Source organism: Oncorhynchus mykiss, chromosome 14, assembly GCF_013265735.2.
Source record: "Oncorhynchus mykiss isolate Arlee chromosome 14, USDA_OmykA_1.1, whole genome shotgun sequence".
In the NCBI taxonomy this organism is placed as follows: domain Eukaryota; kingdom Metazoa; phylum Chordata; class Actinopteri; order Salmoniformes; family Salmonidae; genus Oncorhynchus; species Oncorhynchus mykiss.
The window spans coordinates 16,658,465-16,680,462 of NC_048578.1; the positions used below are offsets into that span (position 1 = coordinate 16,658,465).

A 21,998-nucleotide genomic window follows, 5' to 3' on the forward strand; every position below is an offset into this window, starting at 1 on the left:
CCCGAGTAAACATCTGGTGCTGCAGCTCGCCATAATTGCTAACTATCTAGTTAGTTGGCTAGCTAAATTATAGATTCGTACTTCTTGATCCGACACAAAAATGTAACATTAATTATATACACACATTGACTTGTTTGCTACCAGATCCACTCAACAAAATCATCAGACAAGATAGATTTCTCTCACGACAGCCAACAATATAAATAAACAACATTTTTCTATCGTACGAGTGCAGTGTTTGACGGCCACATTTTATAATTCAAAGTTAGCTTGCAGCAGTAATTACCCCACTATCAACCACTCTCTCCCCCCTCACTTTTTTGCTCACTTATTTTCTATTAAGATACATACCGTAGTTTTAATAAACTTGTTGCTTGTGCTAGGCATGTATTATCGTTCTCACATTATGAGACTAAGCCAGTGGTTTGTTTGCATGTAGTAAAACAAATACTAGCGCTGACACCATGTGGCGATAATGTTGAACTGCATACTAAATACACCAGGATGATACATTACATGAAGCAAACAAATTGCAACTATTTCAAGCAACATGTATTTTGAAATGAAATCAAATTAACCTTAATATTACTTTCTACACCCTCTTCACAGTGATATTTGCTAATAATGTCTCTCTCCCGAGCATGTCATCTTTAAGACCTACTTTCATTACAAGGGTAGAGCTTGCTCTAATCCATTTCATGATGGCATGTCCAGTAGCTGTAGAAGTCAAATCTGGTAGCCTTTAATTTGGTTACCCTCATTAATTGTCTAATGAAAAAAAACACACACACACTGATCTTGCCCATATCAATCCAGCCATTTATTTTTATTAGCAAATTATTAACACAGACAACTTCTCAGATGTGTGAGTGCTTTTCCTACTTCTAATAGTATCATTTCAAATGCAGAAAACGTCTCTGTAAAAGGTAAACAATGTGTGAGGATTTGAGAATCCTGTTTCAGCATACAAATGACAAGCCACATGTACAAGTGCCAATACTAATCCCATCATTTGTCTGCATTGGACGTGCCCACGAGGCCAATACTAATCCCATCATATGTCTGCATTGGACGTGCCCACGAGGTCAATACTAATCCCATAATATGTCGGCATTGGACGTGCCCATGAGGCCAATACTAATCCCATCATATGTCTGCATTGGGCGTGCCCACGAGGCCAATACTAATCCCATCATATGTCTGCATTGGACGTGCCCACGAGGCCAATACTAATCCCATCATTTGTCTGCATTGGACGTGCCCACGACGCAAATACTAATCCCATCATATGTCTGCATTGGGCGTGCCCATGAGGCCAATACTAATCCCATCATATGTCTGCATTGGACGTGCCCACGAGGCCAATACTAATCCCATCATTTGTCTGCATTGGACGTGCCCACGACGCAAATACTAATCCCATCATATGTCTGCATTGGGCGTGCCCATGAGGCCAATACTAATCCCATCATATGTCTGCATTGGACGTGCCCACGAGGCCAATACTAATCCCATCATTTGTCTGCATTGGACGTGCCCACGACGCAGACACTAATCCCATCATATGTCTGCATTGGACGTGCCCACGAGGCAAACACTAATCCCATGATATTTCTGTATTGGGAATGCATGCCAAAAATAATCTCACATCCACTGTAACCAAAAGGGTAGACCACGTATAGTGGTGGCAAGAGAAAAATCCCCTGGAGATTGACCACAGTGAAGGGTCATTTTTACATTGGCTGCAAAGTGGCTATGTAATGTATGAGTTCCATCCCTGTATGGCTGACCAGGCCAGGACACAAACCCTTATCAAATTACACGTGTAGCTAGCATGCCAACAACTAGAGGAGGACAGTGAGTGTAGCAGAATTAAGCAAATCGGTGCGCAAAATCGCAGGAGGAGATCCTCCAGAGCCGAGATGCTTACAGTATAAAAAAATATATACATTCATGATAGACAGGTGGAGCCACTAGGGGGAACGACATCACATCACAGGGCTAGTAGAACTCAACTGCAGCTCACCTCTGCTACAGTCACACCGTTTTCACCTCTTCCTATGCCCCCGACAGTATAACTCAGCCACCGACTGTGATCAGAGTCAATGTAGCAGAATTAAATACCCACAAAATTAATAATGTGGGTGCAAGATTGATTCAGTTGACACAATCTGCTTTGCTGGCTGCTGATATTAATGAGGAGGTCAGTGAGTGTAGCAGAGTGGTGAGTGTGTTGAGGTTGATGTGGAGAAGGAGGAGATCAGTGAGTGTAGCAGAGGGGTGAGTGTGTTGAGGTCGATGTGGGGAAGGAGGAGGTCAGTGAGAGTAGCAGAGGGGTGAGTGTGTTGAGGTTGATGTGGAGAAGGAGGAGGTCAGTGAGTGTAGCAGAGGGGTGAGTGTGTTGAGGTTGATGTGGAGAAGGAGGAGGTCAGTGAGTGTAGCAGAGGGGTGAGTGTGTTGAGGTTGATGTGGAGAAGGAGGAGGTCAGTGAGTGTAGCAGAGGGGTGAGTGTGTTGAGGTTGATGTGGAGAAGGAGGAGGTCAGTGAGTGTAGCAGTGGGATGAGAGGGCAGCACATGTGAGCTAGTTCACAGGTGAGTGCTATTCTCTTGAGAGCTGAGACCTAAAGAACTGTTATCATAGCCCAACCAAGATCATGTTTTGGAATGATAATGAATGGTGCTTTGTGGGTATGAAGTGCTGTTGTGGACAGGGGATCCTAGGTCGGCCATACAGGGATTGTTACACCCACACCAATGATCAAAGACTCCAGAGAGTGAGTGATAACCAAATAAAACAGACACACATGAGATGATTGAATAGTTAAATGATGTGTCTAATACAAAAAATAAACAGAATGTCAGTGTTGGGCTGGAACAGAAACCTGCAAGCCAAGTAGCTCAATCTATAGGAGCAAGATTGGCCATACATGTTCTGGGTATATGCATGGTTACTTTTAACATAATTGTTGTGGTCCTACAACCAATTCTAACAGTAAACCAGTACCATATATAACCCGTTGGCAATATGAACTGCAGTCTCTCCAGGACTAGGGACTTTCTTTGGGACCTTCATCCACAGACACGGTTTAGCAGCTTCACAGGTCTCTGTATCTGAGATGAGTGTAAACAGAAATTAGACCAGGACCTTCTTCATTATTCTCAAGTGATATAAAATGTTATATTTCGTTGCAATTGAGTTTTGTCATTGTCATAGTTCTCTCTTTGGTACGGGACATCTGTTAATTAGCTAGTTAGCTTAGCAACTTGCTAGGTAGCTGACATGTTTTTAGCTGATCAAGCTAACGTTTGTGTAATTCAAAAAACGAATATTTGATGGCTGTCGATCCTATTTAAATATAGCTAGCCAGCTACCTGACATTACCTAGAGTAGATGGTTAACTTGATAAAAAACGTACCCCTTCTGCTACACATGATCCTGGCTCTTTCACCTCCATTTAAAATTTTCCCAGGACGTAAAGACTATCCCATCCATGAATACTAAGGTCAAAAATGTTCATTTTGACCTTGAGAAAACAACTAGACTAAGCTAGCTAGCTGTTTACAGCCATGACGGAACAGCTGTTGTGTATAAATGCACCGGAAGTTCTTTGGCGTTCCAGAGTTCACTTCCGCTCCTCCTAAAAAATATGTTAAAAAGGTCTATAAGTGGAAGGTCTCATAACTTTCAAGTCCTCTATGTTTGAAATTCTATTCTACAACAAAAAGCACATTGAATCTCAAATTTGTTCTAAATTCACATATTTGTTGCACCAGTCAATCCCCTCCAACATAACTGCAGCTGATGGCATATTATAATAATCTTTGATGTTTTCAAAGCCAAATGTTACCCTCTCTCTGTTCTCCTTCTGCAAACATAATAGTGCTTAAGTAAACGTGCTGTCAGGATGGCATTTCAGTGCTATTGTTGGAATTCAATATGTGTGAGAAGCCAAGCTGTGGCAGACTGATAGTGTCACAACACCTTACTGTGGCCTCCCACGCCTTGTGGTGGCATACTGGGCTTGTGTGGAGCCTGAGAAGACCTGGACAGATATTAAAGGCATCAAACCTCAGTTCAAGTTCAAACCTGGGGTGCCTTCACTTAAGTCAGACAGACAACCTGAGGTAATTGGATCTTCTGTTTTTCATGGATTGAGGCCAACAGATGTCTATTCTCCTCCTTTCCATCACAACTACCATTTGGCACAAAGTCCTCTCACCCTGCTCTCACCCCTCTGACTCTTACTAAAGCTTCATGTCGACACAAGCAGGAGAAGCAAAGGGGACTTTGCTGGAGGTGGCCCTCAGACTCCAGTCCCCACAGCTCACTCAAAGGTCACGCTCGAAAGTGACATAGGTGGCAAGGTCAGCGTCAATGGAAGTCGTCCGTGATCTGTCCTCAAACCTCAACCTCTCCCTGTGTGCTCTTTCAAGATGGATTTGCGCTGCCACCAGCGGTCACTGCCACCCACCACAGAAGCAGGGAACAGAGGATGCGGCCACGCCATGCCCTCACTGGCGACATTGTGCAGTGCGACAAGGGCACTGTGCTGGGTTCATGCACTGAATAGTAAAAAGTTTCCTTTTGATTGTTATTTTTGGTGGAAGAACTGCAAACCCCCACTATCTTTAGCAGCACTGGTGCTACAAGCGGGCCACATTTAAGAGAACTAGAGATGCTCCATTTCACAAACCAATGTTTGGCTGACTTTGATGGGATTCAATGAGTCGGAGGGTAATTGGGAGGAGCGGTGTCCATGATGATGGGAGTTTTACAATGCTGATGAGTAAACATATTCCATAAATGGCCCAGCTGTTGTAGTGTATGGTGTTTTGTTTTATCAGGAAAATAGGGGGGGGGGGGTCCTTAACAGCTTCTACCCCAAAGCCATAAGACTGCTGAACAATTAATCAAATGGCCAACAGATTGTTTACATGTACAATCATTTGTTTTTTTACACTGCTGCTACTCACTCCCTGTTATCTATTCATAGTCACTTCACCCCTATCTACGTGTACAAATTACCTTCACTAAACTGTACCCCCGTTCATTGACTCAGTACCGGTACTGTCATGCCCTGACCTGAGAGAGCCTTTATGTCTCTATTTTGTTTTGGTCAGGGTGTGATTTGGGTGGGCATTCTATGTTTTGTTTTCTATGTTTCTTTATGTCTATGTTTTGGCCGGGTATGGTTCTCAATCAGGGACAGCTGTCTATTGTTGTCTCTGATTGGGAATCATACTTAGGTAGCCCTTTTTCCCTCGTTCAGTGTGGGTAGTTATCTTTGTTAGTGGCACTTAGCCCTGTAAGCTTCACGGTTGTTTTGCGTTTCTTGTTTGTTGGCTACATAAAAAAAAGAGAAATGTACGCTTACCACGCTGCACTTGGTCCTCTTCCAACGACAACCGTGACAGAACTACCCACCACCAAAAGACCAAGCAGTGTGAGCCAACCTGAAGGACGAGCTGGACCAGGGAGGAGAGAATGGCAGGGGACAACACCCGGTCACGGAAGCCCAAGAAGCAGCTCCAAAAAAATGTTTTGGGTGGGGGCACACTGGAAGATTGTCGGAGTTTAGACCTGAGCCAACTCCCCGTGCTTACCGTGGGGAGCATGTGGTTGGTCGGGCACCGTGTTATGGGGTGATGCGCACGGTGCCTCGAGTGAGCGTCCAGCGTCCTGCATTTGCCGGGTGGAAGTGGGCATCCAGCCAGAACAGGTTGTGCCAACTCTGCGCTCGAGACCGCCAGTGCGCCTTCACGGCCCAGTGTATCCGATGCCCGCCCCACGCACCAAGCTTCCTGTATGTCTCTCCAGCCCGGTGAGTCCTGTGCCTGCTTTAAGGACCAGGCCTCCTGTGTGTCTCCCCAGCCTGGTGAGTCCTGTGCCTGCGCCCAGAACGAAGACTCCAGTGATGAACCTTGGCAAGAAACCTCCAGTGATGATCCATGGCAAGAAGCCTCCAGTGATGATCCATGGCAAGAAGCCTCCAGTGATGATCTATGGCACAAAACCAGCAATGATGATCCATGGCATGAAGCCTCCAGTGATGATCCATGGCACGAAGCCTCCAGTGATGATCCATGTCCATGGCACGAAGCCTCCAGTGATGATCCATGTCCATGGCACGGAGCCTCCAGTGATGATCCATGGCACGGAGCCTCCAGTGATGATCCATGGCACGGAGCCTCAAGTGATGATCCATGGCACAAAGCCTCCAGTGATGATCCATGGCACGAAGCCTCCAGTGATGATCCATGGCACGAAGCCTCCAGTGATGATCCATGGTACGAAGCCTCAAGTGATGATCCATGGCAAGAAGCCTCCAGTGATGATCCATGGCACGAAGCCTCCAACGAGGAGGCCAGCGACGGCCTCCAGTCCGGAGCCTCCAGCGACGGTCTCCAGTCTGGGGACCCCAGCGACAGTCTCCAGTCCGGGGCCCGCGGCGAGGGTGCCCACACCAGAGGTGCTACCAAAGTGGGGTGAGGCAGAGTTGGAGTAGGGTCTATGTCCCGCACCAGAGCCGCCACCGCGAATAGATGCCCACCCGGACACTCCCCTGTAGGTTCAGATTTTGCGGCCGGAGTCCGCACCTTTGGGGGGGAGGTACTGTCACGCCCCGACCTAGGAGATTATTTTTATGTGTCTATTATGGTTTGGTCATTGGGTGTGATTTGGGTGGGCATTCTATGTTTTGTTTTCTATGTTTCTTTATTTCTATGTTTTGGCCGGGTATTGTTCTCAATCAGGGACAGCTGTCTATCGTTGTATCTGATTGGGAATCATACTTAGGTAACCCTTTTTCCCTCCTTCAGTGTGGGTAGTTATCTTTGTTAGTGGCACTTAGCCCTGTAAGCTTCACCTGTTGTTTTGCGTTTCTAGTTTTGTTGGCGTCATTTTAAATAAAAAGAGAAATGTACGCTTGCCACGCTGCACTTTGGTCCTCTTCCAACGACACCTGTGACAGGTACCCCCTGTATATTGCCTCGTTACTGTTATTTTATTATGTTACTTTTTATAATTTTTTGCTTTTGTTTGTTTGGTTAATATGTTCTTAACGCTTTCTTGAACTGCACTGTTGGTTAAGCGCTTAAACATTGGATAATTAAACACGTCACGATAAAGTCTACACGTTTTATTTTATTTTATTTTGATATGTGGAAGCATGTGGCTAAGTAAAGCCTGAAATGTATTTATAATCAGCCTGAAATTGATTTATCAGCGGTGCATCTATCAGCCTGTCAGATATTGAATATTCACCCAAGGAATCCTTTTACCAAGAAACAGTAGAGGAGAAAGCGTGTTCAAGCCCAAATCAAATTCATTTTTGAAAGCAGATGGAAGATGGTCATTCATGTTTGTGCTAGACATGCCAACAAGACACAGCCTTTGTCTATTTTCATAATGACCTGTTTTATTCTTTCGTCCAGCCACAGTATGACAATGCCATTCAGGTTTCTCACTGTACCCGACAAAGGTCATCGTGTTAAAAAAAACTGAAACCCAATGTTGACAGAACTGCGAGCATTGATTTTCCTATTCCTTAATGGACTGTCTAAAAATATGCCGCTGTGCTCGGGCCACGTCTTCCCTTTCATACAGTTCAACCGCACTACTTCCGACAGAGAAATTATGTGCTTAACCTCCTTTAATGGCGGAATTTTTGCTTCTACAGTCTGGATAATAACATGACGATGCTAATGTTACAGTAATGTCCTGTAGAGAGCTTTTAGACAGTTGGGAAGGAGGCCTGAAGTATTGACATTTTAAGATAGTGGCATTTTAGAATACTACTGTTAATTACCCTGGACTGAAAGAAGATTATGTAATGTCCACTTAAAGGCTGAGAACCCTATGCATCTCAGAGGCCTGCATAGAGCATGTTCTGGTAGAATTTCTGAGACTAGTTCAATTGAAATTTCTCCTCTACATCAATGTATAGTTAGCTTCTAATGGCTAGCCAACATTGAATATGACAATCTCTAGAGCGGAAGTGGGACTTCTTATTCATCACGGAAGGTCTGACAAGTCTCCTTGATGTATGAGTAGTGCATAGCTACTCTACCCATGATACTCCGATCCGTATAAGCACATCTTACATGTCCTGTATTAGCTGGGGTATAAAATATTCATCTTAAGGGGTAAAAATACAATATATTGTCAAATGTTGTTATTCAATATGTTTGGATAATGACAAAACCATTCAAAAGAACCCTCTGCTTCTGTCTGCATACACATGTTGGATAAATTGTGAAGTAATATTGGCTATGAACTAGACTAAACAAATTCCTAATAGAAATATTAGGCATAATTCACAACTAAGCAGAAAATGTGTAATCTGTGTGGGTCCAAAAGGCATGAGATGATTGAAAATGATTTATTATAGTTAGAAGCAGGTATGTCAATCATATTTCAGCCGCCTAGTTACGTGCATGCATACTGTTTCAAACCGTAGCTGTAGGCAATAAATCAAAAGCACAGCATTTTTGCCATCAAAGTTGTTTTCTTCTCTAATGTCTACACCCAGTGAATGTGCTGTCTACAATTCAGAGTAATCACTGGGAAAATAAAAATGCCTTCTATTCGCCTTCCATACTGTAATTCAGTGGATGCATAATCCAAGTGAAATGGTAGACCAAGTCTCTGACTCCTCCCTCAGCCACCATCAGACAGCACATATTCCTTTTACAAGGGTTGGGCAAACACACTCAAACAAGCATACACAGAAACACACACACACACACACACACACACACAGACACACACACACTCAAACAAGCATACACAGAAACACACACACACACACACACACAGACACACACACACTCAAACAAGCATACACAGAAAGACACACACACACACACACACAGACACACACACACTCAAACAAGCATACACACACACTCAAACAAGCATACACACACTCAAATAAGCATGCACACACACACACACACGCATACACACACACACACACACACACACACACACACACACACACACACACACACACACACACACACACACACACACACACACTCAAACAGGCACACTCAAACAAGCATACGCACAAACATACACACACAGACGTACACACACACACACTCAGATGCACATATACCTGGACTAAATCGTTTAGCAGATTCAAAATGCTGTGAAAGCAAAATCGGTGTTGCTAATCCACAGTGAAAAGCAGTAGAAGGCTGAATGATGTCCAAACCAGATATTCCCTTCACCATGTAACCCCGGATCAGAGTCTGTGCGTCAGTGCGGACACGGTTAACACTCAATAAAACATCAAAGAGGATGAAGCTCACAGCTCTGGACACATACAACTACACACTAAATACACACACACACACACACATATACACACACACACACACACACACACACACACACACATTAAATGCACGTCCGCCATAATGCTCATTAGATTACACCTATATCTGGACCGGACAAACGATAAGATGAAAAGCCAACATTGTCTTTCATGAGTAATTCCAATACCAGAGTTTTGTCACTTTAATCTCTGAACCATTAGGACAGGTACCATCCTATATACATCCACCAGCTAGCTATAAATTACAGATAAGAATTAGCCGGTCCTATTGGTGGAAATTTAGCGATTGTACCTAGGAAACGGTCATCAACTTCATTTCACCCTTTCCTGCCCATTCCACCCCCTCTACCCCTGTCGATGTCTCGCAAGAGGAGACACTTTTTATATTTTCATTTCTAGAGGCGAAGGGATTTATTGGACACCGCTTTGCATATTACATGAGGAGGCTGCGTCATATTCATCCCCCACGGCAGGTGCAGGGCTTGACAGGCACAGGCTATTTATTATTCAATTATTTTAAATATTTCAGGGCAGACAGGATGCACATGCAATCATAAATACTTCAGCCTGTTCCTACAAAGGGGCACTTGTCCGGTGTTGACAGGGAGGTGCTGTAGATTCACTACAACAATGCTGCAGTTATATTTATAAACCTATTTTATATCCCTCCATCATCCTATTAATCATTTTTATCCTCATTTACATAAAAGGACCTTGAGGAGAGAAAGCACATGCTTATCATCTACATGTTCCATCACCTTATCAGCTTAGCTTGACCAAAGATGAGCATGACAGTAAGACAGGAAAGATGCAGAACTGTTATGTGGGGCATGTAAGACATTTGGGCAGCATTCGAAACAACTAAGACATCTTGTTTGCTGTCTGCTGCGATAAAGGGAAACACAACCCTTAATATGCGGAGTAGCTGTGCAGTCGCGACTCACTGGCAGGTGGTGAACATACAAATGTAATCCCATGTCCCAAAGATATGGCCCCTACAAAGACGAAGACAAACACCAGTGGTAATTATGCCCTTCCATCCAGCATTCCTGCTGGAAGCCACCATGCAAAGACAGAGACCCCAGAGATAAACTGCTTTGCACACCGGCATCTTTTCCTTTCCAACATTCCCCCCCATACCACCCCCTCAATAACCCCCATACCACCCCCTCAACACCCCCATACCACCCCTCAACAGCCCTCCTCTACCTTCTCATCCATAGATCAAAATATCCCTCCTAGAAAAAAAGCAATCATCTTCCCACCCGTGCATCAGGAAACGGCTTGAAGAGAATGAATCGCAGAAAGGCGTTATCGCAACTTTTCACGTCCTGTTAGTGCCACTAAACAGTCTGGAGGTTAGTGAAACACATACCTTTCCGTCTGCTTCTTCTCTCTCTTTTCATCTGCTGCTGAGTGTTGCTGTTACCTAATCTGAGCAGTAGCTGGCTGGATGATACACCGGGAGAGTTGAAGATAGGTCCTTACCTTGACATGCCATCCAGGATCCTATAGTCCACAAGATTAGCTGACTGAAGCTGAGAGCTGCTCCTCCCAAAAAGGAAATTATGCTGCCCAAGTCCCCCTGGAACAGGAGCCTCTGAATTAAAAATTCCGTAAAATGTTATTTTTCCTCCTCTGAAGGATGTCCTTCACTGCTGTGTGCTCCTACTTCCTTTATTTCCCAGGTTGTGCTGTATCTTTTCTGTTGTGTCCCCCCTGGTATTCCACCTTATTAAACCCAAACATTGATTGGATCTTCTCCTCCCGTTGCAGGCAGGCAGCGATGAAGTGCGAGATCCACAGTTAGAGAACACTCCTAGTGCGCACTGGCTCCCCCGAAAGTGACTACAGGCAGTCTGTGCTCTCCACACCTAGAAAACGTGAGCTGTCCTCTGTTCAGCCCAGCATGGGGGCAGGGGGGGGGGGGTCCCCCAGAGTGCAAACTTCGACACCTCTCACCACCCGATAGGAGTTAGTAGTGGATAGCAAACTATTCTTGTAATTTATTTCCCTCGATTTCCTCCTTAAATGTTTTCCCTCTCCAATGTACCTTATTTTGTAGCTCTACTCTCTAGAACGCTGTCTCAGAGACTGGATGCTGAGAAGTGCCGGAATAAAAGCTGCTCTCCCTCTTTCACTCTCCCCTCCCTCGCTCTCTTTCCCTCCGTCTCTCTCTCACTCACTCACACACTCCCCTTCCTGCCTCACACTGCATCTCCCATCCCCTTGTTTTATCTCCTCTCTCTTTCCTCCCTCTCTCGCTCACTCCCAGGTCTGTTGTCTGACAATTACAGCTTTGGCATTCACAGTCATGTCAGATAGAAAGGTTGGCTGCCTGCACTCCTTAGGAATCCTTAGGGATACAAATAATGGTCAGATAAATATGGATAAGAAAATAGAATGAGTAAAGAAACAACATGACAGCGAATGAAGGAATGAGGAACGAGGAAGTGTAAACCTCTGACTACATCATATTTGTTTATTTATTAACTGATAAATAGCCAGCATCCCTTCAGCATGGGGCATTTCCATCTATCTTTTATTGCACACTCCTTATAGTGGATCGGGTCAGTAGTTGATGTTGGCCAACTGTCAAGATGGATTGAAGATGGAGATGAAAATAGCAGCAGCAACAGACCAGTCTTCTGCATCGAGGCAAGGACAATCAAAGCGCTATAGCAAACTGTGGAATTATACAATTAACAGCCAAAACAAAATTTCCAGCAGTTCCCTCATACACACAGAATATTACCCTGGACGCGGAAGCTGATTTAGAGACAATAATGCACAACATTTATAAACAAATTTAGAGACAATATGCACAATATATAGAAACAAAAGAAATCTTTCCCTGGAACATTTCAAGTGGAGCAGCTGCAAGTAACCTGTCTTTAGACTTTAAATGACTAAAGGAACGTTCAGGCATTATCAGTTTGTCATGTGCCAGGCATAGTGACAGTGTATGAGGGATATTTTTAACAAACCAAGCATGAAAAATGACTGATGATTATCACCTCAGGAATGAATTGCTGGTAATTGTGCCAATGTGAGTAATATCACTTTGTTTTACTACTTTCAGTGTCCTTATCACACAATCTTGCTTGCCTAACATTTGTCCCAAAACACTCCAGTGACTGGTGCTCACTCTAGTAACAACATGTTGACAGTTAAGATAATGTTGTTACGGAAATAATTACACCGGTACACAAGCATCTTCATGTAAAGTGTTACCGTTACGGACATTAGATCATGTTTTATGTAGATTGTGATAACAGGGAGCATGACCTTGATCTCTACAAGACCCCGGAAAAAATAGCTGCTGCTTCTTCAACAGCTAATGGGATATCCAAAGAAAATGCTAAACCTCACACCTGCGTCTGGTCATCTAACTATGAAGCTGAAGGATGAAGGACCTTTAGCCTGCCCACAGGTCTTTGCTTCCTTTCCATCATCACCACTACACTTCTGTTGTTCACAATGACGGCTCCTTTCGTCCCTGTTGAACCATCTACTCTGATAGCAATGACTATGTTAGAGCTGTGTTACATTGCACCAATGATAAATAGCAATGTTCTACAGCGTTATAGAATGGGATGTCAAAGCAATCAAAGTGCAAACCTAACCCCCTTTTGTCTAATTGATATGCACAACAACCCAGCAGGGAAATGGCTAGACGTAGGCTATACTTTGACATTGGAGTCCAAGTTAAAAAGGAGAACAGTCAGACCTAAGACAGTGCTCCGTGTGGACTACAGTGGTCGCTCTACAGTGTCCTCCTGATGCGGTACAGCTCGAAGATAAGCCTTCGGGCTTAGATACCGGCACATGCCTCTCCGCATCTCATTATCCAGGTGGTGCCATTTCCAAAACAACTCTCCACGGTCCAAACCTACATTCAAAACAGCAGCGGCATGCACGCATAGTCAAGTTGCTTCGCTAATTACCTATATCCAGGGCATCCAATTACATGATCGTTATACATGCAGTAATTTGTCTGTTTCACTTTAAAAAATCAAGTATCTGGCAAAAACTGTTAAGTATGTAGAAAATAAGAAGTACTGCAAGCCACATTATTACATAGAGCCTTGATGACATACTGCAGATGAATTCCAACCTTGCCTGTACAATTTTCCTGGAATTGTAAGTGATAGCTTTACTGGAATCGGGCAACACTTACCCTGTAAGGCTTTCTTCACAGGAACATTGGCGTGTACTCATAATACTGCTTCACAATTACATCTTCCAGTATTTTACATATCATACAGACATGGTAAATAACAGGCAGATACTAACGGGAACAGCAGGATAAAAGTGTGGCCAATTGGCCACAAGAAGGACATTGTATTGGGTCTGCTCGTTGGCAACCAAGGAATAGGTTTTGTCAGTCACATGTAGGCACCTGTTCTGGACCTTATCCACAATCGCTGCGTTGCCTCCTTTGTTAACCATTCACGGTATGGGTCTGTTTGTCTTGTCTGTGTTGTCAGCCCAAAGGGTCTCACTGATTATACCTAGGGATTTCCACTAAGTGCTTGTCTGACACTTTTGCCTCAAGGAACATGAAATGGCTTGCCTCCACCCCATGGATCAACAGTGGAATTGATACTGACACATGTTAAGGCATAGCTAATTAAGGAAGCATGGCTCATTAAGCCTCATGAAGAATAAAAAAAATCTCACTTTTAAAAGTTCATATTCTGTTAACTCATACCCAAATAATGTTGTTGACTTGCCCTATACACGTATGTGACCAAAGCATACATTGGAAGAAAAATGCAAACACTTAAATCACCCCATCTCAAACTTGTATCTCAAACAGACTGTTTAAAAAATGATTGCTATTTCCTCATAGAGGATGTCTACTGGCATGCATATTTTTTATGATCGTTATACGCCCACACCATTTCAACACAAAAAAAGTTGCTTTTTTAAACCTCTACGGGATCGGTGTCCCCCCGCGGGACGGTTGAGCTAACGTGCGCTAATGTGATTAGCATGACATTGTAAGTAACAAGAACATTTCCCAAGACATAGACATATCTGATATGGGCAGAAAGCTTAAATTCTTGTTAATCTAACTGCACTGTCCAATTTACAGTAGCTATTACATTGAAATAATACCATGCTATTGTCTGAGGAGAGTGCACAGTTATGTACCTGAAAATGTAACAATAAATCAGTTAGGCACATTTGGGGGGACAGACTTGACACAACACTTTGAACATTAATGCAATGGTTCATTGGATCAGTGAATCCTTAGCACATACACTGCTGTCATCTAGTGGCCAAAATCTAAATTGCGCTAAAATTGCAATAATGCATTCTGGCCTTTCTCTCTTGCATTTGAAATCAGATAAAAATATTTTTAAAAACACATTTTTTCTTTGTATTATCTTTTAACAGATCTAATGTGTTATATTCTCCTGTGTTAATTTTACATTTACACACACTTCAAAGTGTTTCCTTTCAAGTGGTATCAATAATATGCATATCCTTGCTTCAAGTTCTGAGATTTAGGTATGTCATTTTAGGCGAAAATTGAAAAAAGGGTATGATCCTTAACCTACTTACTGTAAATGACCTTTTTCCTTTTTTGAAAGGAAAACTATTTCACTCATATTGTAATTAATTATAGGTCTAATCTGGGAACTGTTACTTTAATATACAGCTATGAACCTCTGTTTCAGACAAAGAGAGAGGGGATTAGCAGACAGAAACAGATCTATGAATTAGTAAATGTATGCCAAGCTTCATGAAGTTTAATTTATGAACTCAGGGAACTTTTGAACACCAGACTCTTTACATGGCAGAAAAGATTCCCCAGATTATACCCTGCTGGTTTTTCGAAGTTTCAAAATTGAGGCCGGTCCCCCAAGTGTCACAGTGGCTTAGCATCTCAGTGCTAGAGGTGTCACTACAGACACTCTGGTTCGAATCCGGGCTGTATCACAACCTGCCATGATTGGGAGTCCCATTGGGCTGCACACAACTGTCTGGGTTTGGCCGGTTGTTCTTAACTGACTTGCCTAGTTAAATAAATAATTTAAAATACACAGCATACTACCCCAATTTCCATCTGGGTGAATCGTAATACATTTATGGCTGGTTTCCGGGAGACATATTAAGTCTAGTCTTGGAATAAAAAGCATGCTCAATGGAGAATCTCAATTGAAAGAGCGTTTTAGTCCAGAACTACACTTAAGATGTGTCCATGAAACCAGCCCATTAATGTTCAAAGAAGCACATCCTTTCCTGTCATGTGCCTTCCTTGTTGAATGATGTGCCAAGGACTTTTCACATGATGAGTGGAGTTTCACCATTGTGCTGGAGAAGAAATAAGTCTGCCAATTAATTAACATGGACTAAACGAGAGGTGATAAATGCAGGCTTATGAAAGAAGTTGTTTCTCAGAGATAATCATGTTTTTTCCTTTGACAGCTCTTGCGAGGGCAAAGACTCTATTCTTTTGGACTCTTGTTTTGCTGAAAGACTAGTGGAATGTAGGCCTACAGTACAATGTAAATGGGATATTAAGCAAATTCTTCCAATGGTGTACCCCCAAGGCAGCTTCAAAGAAAAGTAAGTTAAAGATCTGCTGCATTTGTGCTTGACCAAAACACAATCAATATTTTAATAAGTAATAAGTATATCACCAATATTTGCGTACATGTAGAGTACCAGTCAAAAGTTTGGACACACCTACTCATTCAAGGGTTTTTCTTTATTTGTACAATTTTCTACATTGTAGAATAATAGTGAAGACAATACAAATATGAAATAACACATATGGAATCATGTATTAACCAAAAGTGTTAAACAAATCAAAATCTACTTGAGATTTTAGATTCTTCAATGTAGCCAACCTTTGCCTTGATGGCAGCTTTGCACACTCTTGGAATTCTCTCAACCAGCTTCACCTGGAATGCTTTTCCAACAGTCTTGAAGGAGTTCCCACACATGTTGAGCACTTGTTGGCTGCTTTTCCTTCAATCTGTGGTCCAACACATCCCAAACCATCTCAATTGGGTTGGGGTCAGGTGATTGTGGACGCCGGGTCATCTGATGCAGCACTCCATCAATCTCCTTATTGGCCAAAAAGCCCTTAAACAGCTTGGAGGTGTGTTGGGTTATTGTCCTATTGAAAAACAAATGATAGTACCACTAAGCGCAAACCAGATGGGATGGCTTATGGCTGCAGAATGCTGTGGTAGCCGTGCTGGTTAAGTGTGCCTTGAATTCTAGAAATATCACTGACAGTGTCACCAACAAAGCACCACCACAACATCATCATCCAGAAATCATCCATTCACCTACGTTGCATATCACAAAGAAACGCCAGTTGGAACCAAAAATCTCACATTTGGACTCATCAGACCAAAGGACAGATTTCCACCGGTCTAATGTCCATTGCTCGTTCCTTGGCCCAAGCAAGTCTCTTCTCCTTATTGGTGTCCTTTAGTAGTGGTTTCTTTACAGCAATTCGCCCATGAAGGCCTGATTCACACAGTCTCCTCTGAACAGTTGATGTTGAGATTTGAGGTAAAGCATGGTAAAGCATTTATTTGGGCTGCAATTTCTGAGGCTGATAAGTATAATGAACTTTTCCTCTGCAGCAGAGGTAACTCTGGGTCTTCCTTTCCTGTTGCGGTCCTCATGAGAGCCAGTTTCATCGTAACGCTGGATGGTTTTTGCGACTGCACTTGAAGAAACTTTCAAAGTTCTTGACATTTTCCGCATGGACTGACCTTCATGTCTTAAAGTAAGGATGGACTGTCATTTCCCTTTGCTTATTTGAGCTGTTCTTGCCATAATATGGACATGGTCTTTTACCAAATATTCATTTTTTCTGGACACCACCCCTACCAACACAACTGATTGGCGCATGAAGAAGGAAATAAACTCCTTTAAATGAACTTTTAACAAGGCACACCTGTTAATCTAAATGTGTTCCAGGTGACAACCTCATGAAGATGGTTGAGAGAATGCCCAGAGTGTGCAAAGCTGTCATCAAGGCAAAGTGTGGCTACTTTGAAGAATCTCAAATATAACATAGATTTTGATGTTAAAAATCATTCCATATGTTATTTCATAGTTCTGATGTCTTCACTATTATTTTACAACATAGAAAATAGTAAAAAATAAAGAAAAACCCTTGAATGAGTAGGTGTCCAAATGTTTAACTGGTACTGTATGTAATGTACTGTATATTACAAGTGTTGGATAAAAACAAATAAACTATGACTATTTCTTAAGTGGGGTACTTTCAAGTAAATCTTTCTGACATTACATTGGTCTGTCAGTTAGTACGTGCCCGGTTGTATCCCCAACAATGACTAACAGGCTCAAGCTAGGATATTGCCCAACTCTGTTGAAAACATTTCAATTTCAGTGGTGTCTAACCTTCAGTGGTGTCTAAGTATTTACAGAAGTACTTATAGTGCTTTGAGTCAGAGTTCATTTTAAATCAAATCAAACTTTATTTGTCACATGCGCCGAATACAAGTACAGACTTTACCGTGAAATGCTTACTTACAAGCTCTTAACCAAAGGTGCAGTTCAAGAAGAAGAACATATTTACCAAGTAGACTAAAATAAAAAATAATAATAAAAAGTAACACAAGAAGAATAACAATGGTACCGAGTCAGTGTGCGGAGGTACAGGCTAGTTGAGGTAATCTGCACATGTAGGTGGGGTCGAAATTGACTATGCATAGGTAACAAACATACAGCAAGTAGCAGCAGTGTACAAAAGGGGGGAGGGATCAATGTAAATTGTCTGGAGGTAATTTTATGAATTTTTCATCAGTCTTATGGTTTGGGGGTAGAAGCTGTTTAGGAGCCTTTTGATCCTAGATTTGGTGTTCCGTTAACTCTTGCCGTACGGTAGCAGAGAAAACAATCTATAACGTGGGTGACTGGAATCTTTGACAATTTTATGGGCTTTCCTCTGACACTGCCTATTGTATAGGTCCTGGATGTCAGGAAGCTTGGCCCCAGTGATGTACTGGGCCATTCGCATTACCCTCTCTAGCGCCTTACGGCCAGATCCCGAGCAGTTACCATACCAGGTGTGGTCAGGACGCTCTCGATGGTGCAGCTGTAGAACCTTTTGAGGATCTGGGGACCCATGCCAAATCTCCTGAGGGGGAAAAGGTTGTGTCGTGCCCTCTTCACGACTGTCTTAGTATGAGAGTTAATTGATGATGTGGACACCAAGGAACTTGAAACTCTCGACCCACTCCACTACAGCCACACCTGTTTGGCCCGCCTTTTCCTGTAGTTCACGATCAGCTTCTTAGTCTTGCTCACATTGAGGGAGAGGTTGTTGTCCACACTGTCAGTTCTCTGACCTCCTCCCTATAGTCCTCCCATCATTGTCGGTGATCAGACACTGTTGTGTCGTCAGCAAACTTAATGATGGTGTTGTAGTCATGTCTGTTCACCCAGTCGTGTACAGGAGAGGACTAAGTAGACACTCCTGAAGGGCCCCAGTGTTAAGGATCAGCGTGGCAGATGTGTTGTTGCCTACTCTTACCAACTGGGGGCAGCCCGTCAGGAAATCCAGGATCCAGTTGCAGAGGGAGGTGTTAAGTCCCAGAGTCCTTAGCTTAGTGATGAGCTTCGTGGGCACTATGGTGTTGAACACTGAGCTGTAGTCAATGGACAGCATTCTTACATGGGTGTAAAAGGTCATGTGGAGTGTGAGTGAGATTGCATCATCTGTGGATCTGTTGGGGCAGTATGCGAATTGGAGTGGGTCTAGGGTGTCCGGGAGGATGCTGTTGGTGTGAGCCATGACCAGCATTTCAAAGCACTTCATAGCTACCGACTTCAGTGCCACTGGACGGTAATCATTTAGGCAGGTTACCTTCGCTTCCTTGGGCACAGGGACTATGGGGGTCTGCTTGAAACATGTAGGTATTACAGACTAGGTCAGGGAGAGGTTGAAAATATCCATGAAGACACTTGCCAGTTGGTCTGCGCATGCTTTGAGTACACGTCCTGGCAATTTATCTGGCCCAGAGGCTTGTGAACGTTGACCTGTTTAAAGGTTTTGTTCACATCGGCTAACGAGAGCGTTATCACATAGTCATCCAGAACAGCTGGTGCTCTCGTGCATGCTTCAGTGTTGCTTGCCTCGAAGCGAGCATAAAAGACATTTAGCTCATCTGGTAGGCTCGCGTCACTGGGCAGCTCGCGTCTGGGTTTCCCTTTGTAGTCCGTAGTAGTTTTCAAGCCCTGCCACATCCGACGAGCATCAGATCCGGTGTAGTAGAATTCAGTCTTAATCCTTTATTGACGCTTTGCTTGTTTGATGGTTCGTCTGATGGCATAGCGGGATTTCTTATATCGGCTGTTGTGTGACACTATTGACAGAGCCATTGAACACACATGTTCCTGTGGTCAATACAAGTCTATGAGCTCTTAATGTAAATATGCGTAATCAGGTCTAAACTGAGTAGGTAATGATTTATAAATAATGCACAATAAATAAATTGCCGGTCATTAAAAATGAATTATTGTCAAATTACGTCTACGAGATGTAATTGAATAGCCTAGACAGCCCAGAACACACATTCTAAAATGACTTGTCTACTTAAAAGGAACATATTTGAACTGCAATACTTCTCCATGGCTTTGAGCCATTTGGGGTACAGTATACACAGAATAACCATACTTTCCCTTTAGTAGTCTAACGGAAAAAATCAAGAGGTTCAGGGTAGAGTCAAGTGTAATATATAATTAATAGGCTATTTAGATATTGTGCCAAGTGTTACCACCATTAATACAGTAATAAGGACTGTTAAATACATTATAGGAAAATGTAATGACCATTTAATTTGTACTTTTAAAGGAAAGTAAGAAAGTAAAGGAACCTTATCAACAACATGTCACCATCTATGTCCCTCTAGATAAGTGATAGTCATTGAAAGTTGTTGGTTGTGTTGCACTAACATTTCAATAAACAGTCTTGACAGTCTGGGTGACTTATTACCTTTTTCATGAGGCTGCGACGTCTAGTGATGATGATGTCCATTAATATTCTGAAGCAGAATGCTTGTAAGGTCAGTCTGCTCGTTGTCTCCCTGTCTACAGGGGAGGGACCAAGTAGCCACAATTTACTGTCGACAGGAAGGACAATTACCCCCATTTAATGGTAATTAACAGATATGATGGATGAAAATATAAAGCTTTCCTACCTGCCAGATTATCTGATTTAGAAATATGCACAGTTTGCATTCATTTGCATGCGGTAATGAGTTAGAAGCGAGCTAGGGAAAGATTAAGATGTTATTATCTTCATACTGTTGTTAGGAATTGCATAGGTACCAAGTTGTAATGCCTTGTTGCACACAGAATCTCAGTAGGGAATGTGAGTCACATGCTTGTAAGAACCATTTTAAATATACTTTTTTCTGACTAAATGGTGCTTTTATGGGTGGCAGATATTTGCATAAAATGACAACCACTCCTTTATCATTATTTTCCCTCTCCTTCCTTACAAAATGAAGGACTGGATACTGATCGGAACATATTTTGTTGCAGTGTTACTGTTAAGATGTTTAGGTACTAAAGGTAGGCGATGTGAGAGATCTGAGTAATAACACTCAAATAAACACTATAAGAAGTATAATTACACTTGAAACGAATATCGTACATTGGAAATCAATAATGGCACCTATTATCCTCCATCTTCTCTTGTGGCTTGACATAGGCGTAAACGTTTGTAATAACTGTGTGAGTGTGTCACGCAAAAGTCTGAAGTCACTGAACAGATTGCTCCATTCAGCTCTATTGCAACGAGGACATCAGTTATTAAGTGATTTGGTTAAATTACCAGTTTTACAACCAGGACATATTTACTCAAGTCAAAGATTTTTAAATAGCGAAATGGGATTTTTTTTTAAATGAAATGTACTCAGGTGTCTCATTATTATGAATATTATCTTAAGCAAAAACCACAAAAAGAAAACAATGTACCAAACAAACCAAGGAAACAAATAGATAACTATTTAATTATATAAATTCACCAAAATATCTTCCATAGGATTACCTACTATATGAAAAGTTAAACACACTCAGGTCAAACCCAATCATATCCTGGGAGAATCAAGTCCTGCAGTTTCCTCAGTATTTTAAATAATTAAATTTGGAATTAAATCTACATGCAAACACAATTTGCATCCATTGACTGGGAACACATCCACAAATCCATTTGCAGATTTGAACTTTTCAGCTACATAAAACAAAGTTTGTAAATTGATTCTGAAGTTTCTAAAGGAAGAAAAATGTGCATTAAAAACATGACATTTAGTGACATTTAACCATGTAGTTATCATGTGCTGATGAATTAGGTTTGTCACTATAATGACGGAGTAGTTAAATCTCTGTGATGACGAATTAGTTTAATCACTGTGATGATGAATTAGTTAAAACTGTGATGATGAATTAGTTAAATCACTTAAATGATGGATTAATTATATCACTATAATGATGGGTTAGTTACATATCTATATTGATGGATTACTTATAAATCTATAATGAAAGGTTTGTTATATCAATATAATAATGGATTAGTTAGATAACAATAATGATGGGTTAGTTAAATCACTATAATGATGGATTAGTTAAATCACACCAATGATGGT

General features: G+C 42.2%; 1 protein-coding gene across 2 annotated transcripts in view; it reads right to left on the minus strand.

The window, feature by feature from the left end:
- Positions 1 to 11,509, minus strand: part of LOC110488917 (leucine-rich repeat and immunoglobulin-like domain-containing nogo receptor-interacting protein 2) — a 318,223-nt gene extending 306,714 nt beyond the window's left edge. For both annotated transcript variants that reach the window (XM_021561383.2, XM_021561382.2), the window contains exon 1: positions 10,834 to 11,509. The gene's annotated coding sequence lies outside the window, so the exon portion shown is untranslated. The remainder of the gene's footprint in view (positions 1 to 10,833) is intronic.
- Positions 11,510 to 21,998: the final 10,489 nt, after the last annotated feature.